The sequence below is a fragment of the Zingiber officinale genome, chromosome 2B, assembly GCF_018446385.1.
Source record: "Zingiber officinale cultivar Zhangliang chromosome 2B, Zo_v1.1, whole genome shotgun sequence".
Lineage (NCBI taxonomy): Eukaryota > Viridiplantae > Streptophyta > Magnoliopsida > Zingiberales > Zingiberaceae > Zingiber > Zingiber officinale.
In genome coordinates this window covers 105,028,998-105,043,076 of record NC_055989.1, presented here as the reverse complement: position 1 = coordinate 105,043,076, position 14,079 = coordinate 105,028,998, and positions in this window count along the sequence as shown.

The following is a 14,079-nucleotide window of genomic DNA, read 5'->3' as shown; positions in this document are numbered from 1 at the left end:
GAAAGTCCTAACTGGGATGTTAGGCAGTGTGGAAATCCTGGTGAGTGAAGCCAGGTGAAAGTCCGGGTGAGTGAAGCCAGGCAAGGGAAAATCCAGATGGATCAGGGATGATCGGACATCTGGTGTTGAGGAAAGTCCAAGTAGGTCAAAGGGATTGACCGGACACTTGGCGGGGAATTCTAACAGGTCAAGGGAGTGACCAGATGCTAGGAATGAAGTACCAACAAGTCAAGATTGACCGGATGTTGGTTTGGACTTGGTTTGGGCGAAAACCACGATCCAGTGATACCTCGAATATTCTGATCGGTCTGGTGACCGATCAGTAACACATCAGTAGCCTACTGTGTGATAACTGATCGGTCTGGTGACCGATCAGGAGTCGATCAGAAGCCGAACAGGAGCGAGGCGCAAGAGGGGCTGATCGGTCTGGGGACCGATCAGCACAAAGCCTGATCGGTCCCCAGACCGATCAGGAAGTTCCCTGATCGGTCTGTGGACCGATCAGGAGGTTCCCTGATCGGTCCATGGACCGATCAGAGACGGAACAGAAGCGAAGGCTAGGAATGGATCGGTCTGTGGACCGATCCACATGGAGCCTGATCGGTCCACAGACCGATCCAGGCACTAGCCGTTGCGACGCAACGGCTAGATTTCTTCTGTGTTTTCTTCGCTTTCTTCGCAGGTTATAAAAGGAAGGCTGCTGCTGCGAGCCTGATCTTCTACTTCTTCCTGTCCCTAAGTGCTGCTGTGCTTGAGCTTTGTTGAGCTCCTCCAAAAGCTTCGCGTAAGCTTCCGACTGGATCACCTGCTGTTGTAGGCGCTTGGAGCTGTTGCTTCTTCCAGTCAACGAGAAGGCAAGATTGTTTTTACATTCGTATTGTCTTCTGCTTTCTTGTATTTCTTGTACATTCATCTTGCTGTTGCAAGAGTATTGTGGCGAGGTTTCTCCACCCAGAAGGAGTGTTCGTATTAGCCGGTTTTCCGGGGTTTCATCCACCGACGGATTGATAGGCTTCGTCCACCTTACGGACACGCCGAGGAGTAGGAGTATCATCTCCGAACCTCGTTACATCGTTTTGTTTGAGGTTTGTTTTCTTTTCCTTCATTTCTACGTGTTATTTTCCGCTGCGCTAACCCTAGTTTGTAGAAACGCGACGATTTGGGGTCGGCTATTCACACCCCCCTCTCTAGCCGAGTACGAACGATCCTAACAAGTGGTATCAGAGCGAGGCCTCTCTTCGACGGATCAACACCCGGGGGAGCACGGGCTAGAGATGGATCTCTATGGAGAAGATGTCACGATTCAACCCTTCTACGAGTCTCACGACAACTTCACATATTGGAAGGTAAGGATGATGTATTTTCTTTGGACTAATATGTTAAATTGGTTTTGTGTACAAGAAGGGTTTTCCCCTCCGATGGATGAGGAAGGAAAACCTATCAAGAAGAAGGAGTGGACGAAAGAGCAAATCCGACAATCCGAAATCAATGACGAGGTAACAAAAATTATTGAATTTGCTTTACCTAATAATGTTTTGTGCAAGATAGATAGGTACAACAACGCCAAGGAATTGTGGAACAATTTGGCAAAATTTCATGAAAAGAAGCCTAGTGAGCCAAGTAGCTCACATCATGGAGGAAGCGAATTGGGAGTTGAGGGCTACTCAACATCCAAGGAAGAAGAGGAGGAGAGCTCTTGTTCAAGATCGGAGCAAGAAGAGGCATCTACCTCCGAAAGGGATGAAGAAGAAAGCTCATCTACATCCACAACCCTAGGTAACTCAAACACTGTGATTTCAAGCAAATTACACATAATGTGTTTTGAGTGTAGGAAGTTTGGGCACTACAAGAGTAAGTGTCCAAAGAGGGTTAGAAAGACTCCATCGGCACCAAAGGTCAAGGAAGCTGGAGTCCCGACATGCAAGAGCAAGAAGCACGTGGTGTGCTTCCAATGCAAGCAACGGGGACACTATAGGAGTCAATGTCCAAGGGGGAGGCAACCTCACAAGGACAAGAGGCCAAACACATGTAAAGGGGGAGCTAAGGCAAACCCTAAGGTAACATTTAAAGCTCATTCTTGCAATTCTAGTAGGATGCATGCTAGTAGTCTTATTGCCATTGTCAATAATGATAAGCATGTTAACACTAGAAATCGATACATGTGTTTAGGAGCCAAGCATGTTAGCCTAGATAAGAACAATTCTAGAAATGCTAACCCTAGAATTAACTCATCTAAGGCTAAGGAAAATCTAGATAGAAATCCCAAATCATCTAGACACATGCCTAGGAATACCTCAAAGAAAAATGATAAATCAAAACTTGAGGTATTAGAGAAAGAAAATCAAGTCTTGAGGTCAAGACTTGACTCTCTAGAAAAGGCTCTTAAGGATTTGACTCTAGGGTCTAGGGGTCAAAAACCCAAGTCCAAGGACAAGAAAGGTTTGTGTCACAAACCTAAGTCCCAATTGGTCAAGCCCACTTATCATAATGTTTCATTCGATTATGGAACAAAACCTAGGGCTAGGAAGACCATTACCAAGGTCACAAGGAGTCACCCTATAGTTGACCTTGATGAGACCCAAATGACCAAGGCTTTAAAGCCTAAGAGGGTCATTAGGAGGTTGCTAGGAAGTTATCCCTAGTGAATATTTAGTGAACCCAATGAGCTCTAATAGGTATTGGGTTCCTAGGAGCATCTTCTCTACCCCATAGATGGGTTAGAGAGTGTCAACTCCGATTAGAAGGGTAGTTAACCCAACTTTGAGGAAATTGACACTCAAGGAGCATTTTCAAGGTTTTGAGAACTTTTGAAAATGAAATGGAATTATCATTTACTCCTTTGAAGAGTTAAATGTGCCTAAAAGATTGGAAATTTCATTTTTAATCTCAATTGGCACAATTTGGGAAAATCTAGAGAACTCTCGAGGAAAAATGAAACATGCCAAGTTTTGAGGATAAATTTGATCTTTAAGTGGCATGAATTAATCTAGAGTTCAAGAAGTGTCAAAATTAGGATTTTGACATTTTGGGGCAATCTAGGATTAAATGTGAAGTTAGTCAAGTGGTTAAGGATACTTAGATAGGTAATCTAGGTATATTTATTTATGCTAAATCTTGCCATGATTGTTTGCCTTCACATGTCATGACATCATGTTTAGTTTTATTATCATTTAAAATGTCATGATAATGCTTAGGCTAGTTTTTATGTCATGTTTATTTAAGTTTCAAACTTTATGCCATGACATCATGACATTGGCACATGTTTTCATTTATGATACCATTTTATGCCATGTCATCATCTCTTGCATTAATAATCAATTGAATTGATTTAAGGATGAAAAACACATTTTGATATTGAGATCAAATTTGTGTTTAGAAAATGCATGAGACCTTAGTCTAAGATACCTAAACCCATATCTCACATCAAAATTGCCATGGATGTGTTTGATACACTTTAGATGTGTGTGAGATATTAGGATCATGAATTAGGATCAAGGTGCATAGTTCTTTTACCTAGATGAGTCTAATTCAAGAAATGGAGGATCATAGGGAAAGCTTGTGTACAAGTCATGTACATTTAGCCCTAAGATTATGGTCATAAATTAAAAGGTTTAAAATCATTTTGAAATTGATTTGGAAAACCTTGATGAAGCCATCTTAGTGATTGCATTCATCATTGAACATTGTGATACAAAGTTGAGTTAAACTTGAACTATTTCAAAGTTTTTGAACTTTGTATCAAGATTGAAAAATGGAAGTTATTTTCATAGAAAACTATTTTTCCATGATAGTATATGTTATGAGGAATGTATCCTCAAAATTTCACAATTTTTCGAATTTTCTGGAATTTTCTAGGAGTTTCTGAATTTCAGGAAGGAAATTTCAGAAAACTCCTGTCAGAGTCTGGATCGGTCTGGGGACCGATCCAGGGAAGTCCTGATCGGTCTGCGGACCGATCCAGTGAAGCATGGATCGGTCTGCAGACCGATCCATGCTGATCCAGAGAGCTTGGTGCGATCTGGTGAAGGCCTGATCGGTCTGGTGACCGATCAGTGACGATCCAATGCGATCAATGAAGCATGGATCGGTCTGGGGACCGATCCAGGGGGCTTTTTGATCGGTCTGAGGACCGATCAGTGCGTGCCAGTTTCTGATTTTCAGCATGTGTCTGAAATTTCAGTTTTTGGGAGTTGAGTTTCGGGTTTCTAAAGGTTTGAAAATCTCCAAGATATTGTTGGTGCAATGGTCAAGGGGGAGTTTTTACCTAATTGTCAAGGGGAGTTGACTCTTAGGGGGAGTTTTTACTCCTTAAGACTTTTGAGGATTAGTGACATGGGATTGTCACTAAATTGAGTGTTGAGTTTAGTTTCAAGGGGGAAATTAAGGGTTTCAATGAAAGGTATGGGACTTTCATTAGGAAGAAACTCTTGACCTTGATTCCCTCTTTTTGATGTGTGTCAAAAAGGGGGAGAGATGTCCCAAGGGGGAGAGTGTAGGTTTTGGAAGAATGTTCAAGGAAGAACATTGGAAAACCTAAGTTAGGTTATCGGGTTAACCTAACTTGATTTTGGATTTTGTCAAACATCAAAAAGGGGGAGATTGTTGGTGCAATCTTAGGTCAAAGTTGACCTGGTTGACCTGACTCGAGTTGACCTGACTCGAGTTGTGTTTTGATGTTTGACGATGTTTGACGAGAAGAGAGTTGTATTCTTGATGTTTGACAAGAATAGGTGTTTGGGAGATTGTAGGTGCAACCTTAGGTCAAGGTTGACCTGGTTGACCGTGATTCGGGAAAAGTCCAAGCAGGGAGCTTGGCACGCGAAAAGTCCAAGTATGGAGACTTGGCACTGGAAAAGTCCAAGTACGGAGACTTGGCACGGGGAAAAGTCCAAGCAGGTAGCTTGGCACGCGGAAAGTCCAAGCAGGGAGCTTGGCACGAGGGAAAGTCCTGGTGAGTGAAGCCAGGCAGTGGGAAAGTCCTAACTGGGATGTTAGGCAGTGTGGAAAGTCCTGGTGAGTGAAGGCAGGCAGTGGGAAAGTCCTAACTGGGACGTTAGGCAGTTGGAAAGTCCTTGTGAGTGAAGCCAGGAAGTGAAAAAGTCCTAACTGGGATGTTAGGTAGTGTGGAAATCCTGGTGAGTGAAGCCAGGTGAAAGTCCAGGTGAGTGAAGCTAGGCAAGGGAAAATCCAGATGGATCAGGGATGATCGGACATCTGGTGTTGAGGAAAGTCCAAGTAGGTCAAAGGTATTGACCGGACACTTGGCGGGGAATTCTAGCAGGTCAAGGGAGTGACCAGATGCTAGGAATGAAGTACCAACAAGTCAAGATTGACCGGATGTTGGTTTGGACTTGGTTTGGGCGAAAACCATGAACTAGATCGATCTGGTGATCGATCCAGTGATACCTCGAATATTCTGATCGGTCTGGTGACCGATCAGGAGTCGATCAGAAGCCGAACAGGAGCGAGGAGTCGATCAGAAGCCGAACAGGAGCGAGGCGCAAGAGGGGCTGATCGGTCTGGGGACCGATCAGCACAAAGCCTGATCGGTCCCCAGACCGATCAGGAAGTTCCCTGATCGGTCTGTGGACCGATCAGGAGGTTCCCTGATCGGTCCATGGACCGATCAGAGACGGAACAGAAGCGAAGGCTAGGAATGGATCGGTCTGTGGACCGATCCACATGGAGCCTGATCGGTCCACTTTCTTCTGTGTTTTCTTCGCTTTCTTCGCAGGTTATAAAAGGAAGGCTGCTGCTGCGAGCCGAAGCTTCTACTTCTTCCTGTCCCTAAGTGCTGCTGTGCTTGAGCTTTGTTGAGCTCCTCCAAAAGCTTCGCGTAAGCTTCCGACTGGATCACCTGCTGTTGTAGGCGCTTGGAGCTGTTGCTTCTTCCAGTCAACAAGAAGGCAAGATTGTTTTTACATTTGTATTGTCTTCTGCTTTCTTGTATTTCTTGTACATTCATCTTGCTGTTGCAAGAGTATTGTGGCGAGGTTTCTCCACCCAGAAGGAGTGTTCGTATTAGCCGGTTTTCCGGGGTTTCATCCACCGACGGATTGATAGGCTTCGTCCACCTTACGGACACGCCGAGGAGTAGGAGTATCATCTCCGAACCTCGTTACATCGTTTTGTTTGAGGTTTGTTTTCTTTTCCTTCATTTCTACGTGTTATTTTCCGCTGCGCTAACCCTAGTTTGTAGAAACGCGACGATTTGGGGTCGGCTATTCACACCCCCCTCTCTAGCCGAGTACGAACGATCCTAACATGTACGACTTCTCCGCCTTCGGTAGTTACCGAGAAGGAGTATTTTTATAGTGGAGGGTGCGTGAGTGTGTGGATCCTTGGACTAGTCACCTCTTCTTGAGGTGGATACCAAGTAAATCCCTAGAGTTAGTGTTGTGTGTTTGTTTTCTTGTATTTCCGCTGCACATCATCGCAAGAGGCAAGCAACGATGAGCACAGGATCGCGCCGAGCTATTCACCCCCCCTCTAGCTACTTTTCGACCCTAACAAGTGGTATCATAGCAAGGTTGCTTTTCACGAAGAAGAAGTCCAAGAAGCCTCATCGTCAAAGGAGTACAATGAAAAGGGCAAAGAGGGAGCATACTCTTTGTTCCATGTACAAGATGAAGATGATGAAGCCTCCACCTCTAGGATTGAGGGGGAGCGATCTTCTTTGACACCGGATCAAGAAGAAGGAGAAGCTTTCACATCCGGGTCAAGAGAAGAAGAGGATGAAGAAGCTTCCACCTCCACAAGTCAAGTCAAATCTATTGGAGGAGCACCATTATCAGAACAAGAGGAAGCTTCTACCTCCGGATCAAAAGGAGAAGATGCCATCCCTACACAGGAAGGTATAAATGTTTCAATTAAAAATAAAAACCATATTATATGTTTTGAGTGTAGGGAACATGGGCACTACAAGAGCAAGTGTCCTAAATTGGCCAAGAAGAAGGGCCAAGTGGCACCAAAGGGCAAGGAGAAGCCCAAAGAGACCGCTCCCGGAACAAAGAAGAGCACGGAGCACATTGTGTGCTTCTCTTGCAATCAAAGGAGACACTATCGGAGTCAATGTCCCAAGGGGAAGAAAGCAGTCAAGGCTAAAGGAGGAAGCATGTGTCAAGGGGGAGCCTCCAAGGTAAAACGAAAGGTATCATTTATTGAGTCTACCCCTTTAAATAATGGTAAAAATCATGCTAGTTCTAATTTATATCATTTTAATGCTATTTACCATAAAAATAGGAAGCATGATAGCATTAAGGAAAAACATGTAGCTCTTCATGCTAAAACTACCACACCTAGGATTAGAAAGGTAGGTAAAAATTTAGGCAAGAACTCTAAGGACTCTAGGTATTTGCCTAAGAAAAAGGAGAATCAAGATTTTAGTGAAAAATCTAAGGTTGAGAAATTATGGAAGGAAAATCAAGTCTTGAGGTCAAGACTTGACAAAATGGAAAGGACCCTTAAAAAGATCACAAATGATACACAAGGGTTCAAGAGTCAAAACCTAGGTTTAGAGAAACAAGGGTCATCCTATGGTCGTAAAGGTTTGGGATACAAACCTAAGGTTAAGAAGGATGCAATTTCTTACCATAGGGTTCCATATAGCTATGGAACTAACCCTGGGCCTAGTGGTCATGTCAAAAATACAAGGGAAGTTATCCCTAGAAGTATTTTTGCAACAAAAAACGTGACTAAGACTTCTAAGAAGTCTAAGAAAGTCATTAGGAAGGTCACAAGGGAAGCAATCCCTAGGGTTGACCTAGAAAATGTGACCAAGGCCCCTAAGAAGCCTAACAAGGTCACTAGAAAGGTATTTAGGGAGGCTATTCCTAGTGAATACCTAAAGCATCCAAGGAGCACCAATAGGTTTTGGGTTCCTAGGAGCATTTTCTCTACCCCTTAGATGGGTTAGAGAGTGTCAACTCTAATTGAAAGGGTAGTTAACCCAATCATGATGAAGTTGGCATTCTAAGAGCATTTTCAAGGTTATTGTTAACCTTTGAAAATGATAAGGATTGATAAATTACTCTTGGAAAGGGTAAGATGTGCCATAACTTGAGAAATTGGATACAATTTTAATTGGCACAAGAAATCAAGTGTAAAGAAATGCCAAGTTGGGATTTTGACATTTTATTGGGAAGTTAAAGGCAAATGTAAACCTTATTGTAATTGATTTACTCATGGAAAGAGTAAGATGTGTCATAATGTGAGAAATTTAATTTTAAAATTAAATTGGCACATTTAGAAAAATCATAAGAACTACCAAGTTGAGATTGTGGTATGTTCTTGGGAAATTAGAGGCAATTTAAGCCCTAATCTAAATTAGTTACTCTTGAAAGAGTAAATTGTGCCAAAATTTGAGGAATATGCTTAATTTAAATTGGCACAAATTGGGAAAAGCAAAAGAAATATCAAAATTAGATTTTGGCATTTTCTTGGGAAATAGTGGGCAATCTAGGATCCAATTTTAAGTTAACTAAGGTTAAGGATACTTAGATAGATAATCTAGGTATTCTATTTAAGCAAATTGACCATGTTTTGCTTGCTCATCGTATGTCATGACATCACATTTTGCATTCATGTTTTATTATGAAAAACACAAAAATACTATGTCATGACATACATACATCATGTAGTCATAGGAAATTTTCTTTTGAAAATTATTTATCTTTGATGTATGCCATAACATATCATACATTGATTTTTAATTCCTTACAAACTAAGGGCAAATGGAATTCATTAACAAGTAACATCCTTGGTGGATGTTCCTAACCTCAAAATGCCTAGATAGATATGCATGATCCCTAGATTAGGGCAAAAACAAAGTTTACATCTCACTAAGAACTATAAGGTGACTTATATGTGGTTTCGTACACATTAAATACAAGTGAGATGTTAGGATGATGAACAAAACTAAAAATGTTGATTTAGTGTATTCTTTTGAGTTTTAAATTCATCAAAACACATAGTGATGTGTTTTCCAATCATTGGGAAAGCTAATGTACAAGTCATGTGCATTGAGTCCAAGGAACATGGTTGGATGTTAGTTTTGAAAAAGGTTTTAAAATACTTTTGGAAAACCTTGGTGAAGACTATCTTTTGATAGTAATCATCATTGAAAAGTTAGGCACAAACTAGAAGAAAACACTAAAGTTTTTATAAGTTTTCAAGTTTATGTCAATCTTGGAAAATAGAAAGTATTTTCATAGGAAACTATTTTTCCTTGATAATATATACCCTAAATAATGTTTACATGAATTTTCATGATTTTTGGAATTTTGTAGAATTTTCTAGGGGTTTCTGAAGTTGACTGAAATGAAATTTCAGCAACTTCAGAACTTCAATCGATCACCCGATCGATTGAAGGATCTCAATCGATCGGGCGATCGATTGAGTGTGAGCTTCTCGCGAACAGAAGCTCACTGGATCAATCCACCAATCGATCCACGCAGTCTGAATCGATCAGTGGATCGATTCAGCAGGATTCAATCGATTGGGACCTAACTCCAATCGATTGGGGATGCTGATTTAGGCTTGGGAAAGCTTATGTTCAGTATTATAAACCATTTTTAGTCTATAAAACCTTTCCTAACCCCTCAAAACACATTTATATACATTTAGGGGGAGTTTTCATGATGAAAACAAGGACGGATTGATTACGGGAGACTAAGTAGAGGTTTAGGTTGAAGTTTGGTTTCAATATTGAGTTTTTGAACCTCAAAACTTCTAAATTTGGGTCTCCTAAAGTTTTAGGGATTCTAAGTCATTGTTGGTGCAATGACAGAGGTTACGTGCATGTCTTTAGGGGGAGTTACTCTTTAAGGACATGAAAAATAGATTTTTCATACACCTTGGGAGGTGGTTAACCTTCCTTAACGAAAATGCTCAAGGTTGGGCATTTGATTGTAGTGGAGAGTGGATATCTTCATTACTCATGTGGTATATGCTCAAGGATGAGCGCTGAGAATAATGAAGGGTATGAGACCTTCGTTATTGTGTTGTGAACAACGAGTGAAGTTGTAAATAACATTGGGTAATTCTTCAGGGGGAGAGTTTTTGATGTGTGCCAATAGGGGGAGAATGTGTGGTTAAGTTAGACCTTCATTACCTAAGAGGGAGTTTGCCCTCTAGAAAAGGAGGAGAATGAAGGAAACCATCATTCTTACATTGGCATGAAGGAGAGTTGAGGCTATGAGATTAGCCTAATTTAAAGGTATTGTCAAACATCAAAAAGGGGGAGATTGTTGGTGCAATATTCCCTAGGTCAAGGTTGACCTGGTTGACTGAGCTTGAATTGGTTCAAGCTCGAGTCTTGATGTTTGGGTTTCGATGTTTGACAATACATGGAGACAATACATGGAGATTGCAGGTAAAATTGTTCATGTGGGGAGATTGTTGGTACAATTCCCTTTTTGGTCAACGTTGACCAGTTCAGATGTGAAGGAGAGTCGAGTAGGTCAAGGTTGACTGGATACTTGACTGGAAAATCCTGGTGAGTGAAGCCAGGTGAAAGACCTAGTGAGTGAAGTTAGGAAGAAGTGAAAGTCCTGGTGAGTGAAGCCAAACAGATGAAAAGTCCTAGTGAGTGAAGCTAGGCAGAAGGAAAGTCCTGGTGAGTGAAGTCAGGCAGATGAGAAGTCCTGGTGAGTGAAGCCAGGCACAGGAAATCCAGATGGATTAAGGTTGATCGGACATCTAGTGTTGGGAAGTCTGAGTAGGTCAAAGGGATTGACCGGATACTTGGCACGAAGAAATCCAGATGGGTCAAGGGTGACCGGACATCTAGTGAGAGTCTAAGTGGGTCATGGAAGACCGGGCACTTGGCATGAGACGGTAAATCTAAGTGGGTCAAGAAGGACCATACTTGATGATCAGAAGTCCAACGAGAAGTTGGCAAAAAGAAAGTCCAGATGGGTCAAAATTTGACCGAATTCTTAGCGGTCATAAATCTAATAGGGAGTTGGCATGGAACTAGGAAGTTCGGACGTATTAAACTTCCGAAGACCATAACTTTTGACTCGGATATCAGAATGAGGTGATCTCGGATGCGAAACGAAGCTAATTTCAAGGTCTACACAGATTTCTTCTTCCCAATCGATTGGCCAATCGATTGGTCAATCAATTAGGTGACGTGATTTTGTACAGAAAAGTTGTGGATCGATCGGTGGATCGATCGAAACTTCCCCAAACGATTGGTCAATCAATTGGGAGAGTTTCTGAGCGAACTGTAAGCTTCTGAATCGATCAATTGATTAATTGAAGCCTCCAATCGATCGGGCAATCGATTGGAGTGCTGGAAATCGCACGAGAAGCATTGAATCGATCGGGCAATCGAATCAGGGCGATTCCAAAGAGCACAGAGGCCCTCTGGATCGATCGACCAGTCGATCCAAAGCCTCCCCAATCGATTGGGAGCAATCCAATCGATTGGGATTTGACCGTTGGCGCAGATAAAGCCGTTGGCGAGCATTTTTCTGTACACTTCTTCCTCTCTTCTCCACAGGCGATCACAGAACTTCTCCACAGCAATCTTTTCTTCCTCACCGCCAGTTCTTGAAGGTTCTTGGAGGCTCATCCAAGTCAAGAGGCGAGTTGCAACAACAAGAAGAAGAAGCTAGGGTTTTCATTGTAATCTTGTATGATTCATTTGTATTTTTCGTCTTTCTTTCTCATTGTTGTATTGTGAGGTTGTACGACTTCTCCGCCTTCGGTAGTTACCGAGAAGGAGTGTTTTTACAGTGGAGGGTGCGTGAGTGTGTGGATCCTTGGACTAGTCACCTCTTCTTGAGGTAGATACCAAGTAAATCCCTAGAGTTAGCATTGTGTGTTTGTTTTCTTGTATTTCCGCTGCACATCATCGCAAGAGGCAAGCAACGACGAGCACGGGATCGCGCCAAACTATTCACCCCCTCTCCCCTCTAGCTACTTTTCGACCCTAACATAAAGTACCAATCGATCCAAAAAGATAGAGTCCAGAAGACAAGAAGAAAGCCCAGATCAACTCAAAAGCCTTAAACATGATCCAGTGTAGATTCACAAAAGAAGAACTCAACCAAGTTGGCGCACACGAGAACGCAAAGGAACTATGGGATAAGCTAAATCGAGTTTCACGAAGGAACTAACAATGCCAATGTAACTAAATGAGACATACTTCTAAATTCATTATTTAATATAAAAATGTAGGATAGAGAAACCGCAAGCCAACTACACTCGAGAATCAAGGATATCCTCAATGGTCTACACATGATTAGACATCAACTCAAGAATCGCGATGTTATCAAGTACGCTCTGAACTCGTTCCCTTGAACCTCACTATGGGCATCAATCGTAGATTCCTATAAAGTTTTGAGAAACCTTTTAAAATTAAAACTAGATGAATTATTTTATAAATTAGAGCTACACGAACAAACTAACACCACAAAGGTCAAGAAAGGAATTGTATTTCTTGTAGGTACTTTGAAGGGAGCTAAACCATAGGTGGAAACTGAGTCTGACTCAGAATCAGATGAAGAAGAGAAACTAGTGAACATGGTAAAAAAAGATGTTCACTAGACGTAAAAGAAACTTCACTAAACACGACATGAATATATCCAAGTCTACATTCAGCAACTCAAAGGTGAACATCACATGCTACGGTTGCAACAAGAAGGGGTACTTTAAACACAAATGCTAAATGAAAACAAGATCAAGAAGACAAAGTAAAAGAAAGAACTAAAGGTGACTTGGGATGAGTCTTCCTCGGACGGATTGGAAGTTGACGAACCAAAGCAAACTAGCTACCTCACGCTGATGACATCCAAGGGCGAAATGGATCAAGAAGAAGAATCTGAATATGAGTCGAGCAACGGATCCACATTTAGTTTGGAGGAACCAACTGGGATAACATTTAATTATACCATAAAATTTTTTAAAATTATTTCCCGCTTAAACAAGAAATTAACAAAAATTGAGGAACATGCTAAACTCCTCCTTAAAGAAAATAACATCCTTAAGGAACAACTGAGCTTAACCTCCTTAACCGACCTAGTTCAAACAAAAATTCAACTCAAGCTACAAATCTTGAGAAAGAAAATTTTGTTTTGAAAAGGCAAGTTAAAGACTTAAAATAATAGTTGAAAAAGTTTACCTCAGGATCCAAGTATTTAAACATGATACTTGGGTCCCAAAAAGCCATGTACAATAAATCTGGACTTGGATACAAGTCTAAGTCAACCTTTAAATCATTCCTAACCCTAACTGAAAATAAAAAGTAATTAAAATTTGGGTTATGAAAGTGTACCTAACAATGCAAGTAAGACTCAATCAATACTAAGTACCAAAAATAAAATTTACTACCAAAATCAAAATAAACTAAATAACTTACTCTTAATTTTAAAAATTAAACCTTCAAAACTAAATTCAAACCTAAAGAATAAAATTAAATCAAATAAATCAAAAACTAAACCTAAATTAAATAAATATAAAGTTAATTTAAACTCAAACTATAACCAAATCTATTATAGCTATAAAGCAAATCAACACAAAACTAAAACATAAACCCTATATTCAATAATTTAGGGGGAACCTCCAAATTAGTTGGCACTTTCAAAATAATAATTTACCAGACTTGGTAATTAGGGCTAGGATAAATAGGGATAAGTGTAACTTGATAAATAGTACTGGAAAAGATAATAGGTTAGCGAAACTCTATCTATGCATGTCTAGAAAGATATGATTTCAACCTGGTGCATTGCTTAATGGAACTAACTGAAGCTACCCCTTACTAATCCTAACTGGTTTAACCAAAGTTTTATATTAAGTTCAATGGATAGAACTATTTGAAAAATTTTGAAGCCGTGGTTACTCTAATGATGTCCAAGTGACTCACCACAGCTTAAATGTTTATCCAAAAAATGTTTATTTGTTGAACTTAAAGCTAAACTTGAATCTAACACAAATTAAACTAAATCCTTAAATTTAACTTAACTCATCTCACAAAATTATAAGATTCCCTAATTAAAAATATAGATTGTGTAAGATGGATAAGGATTAAATTAAAATTAAATTAAATTAAAAGTAATTAAATTAAATTTAATT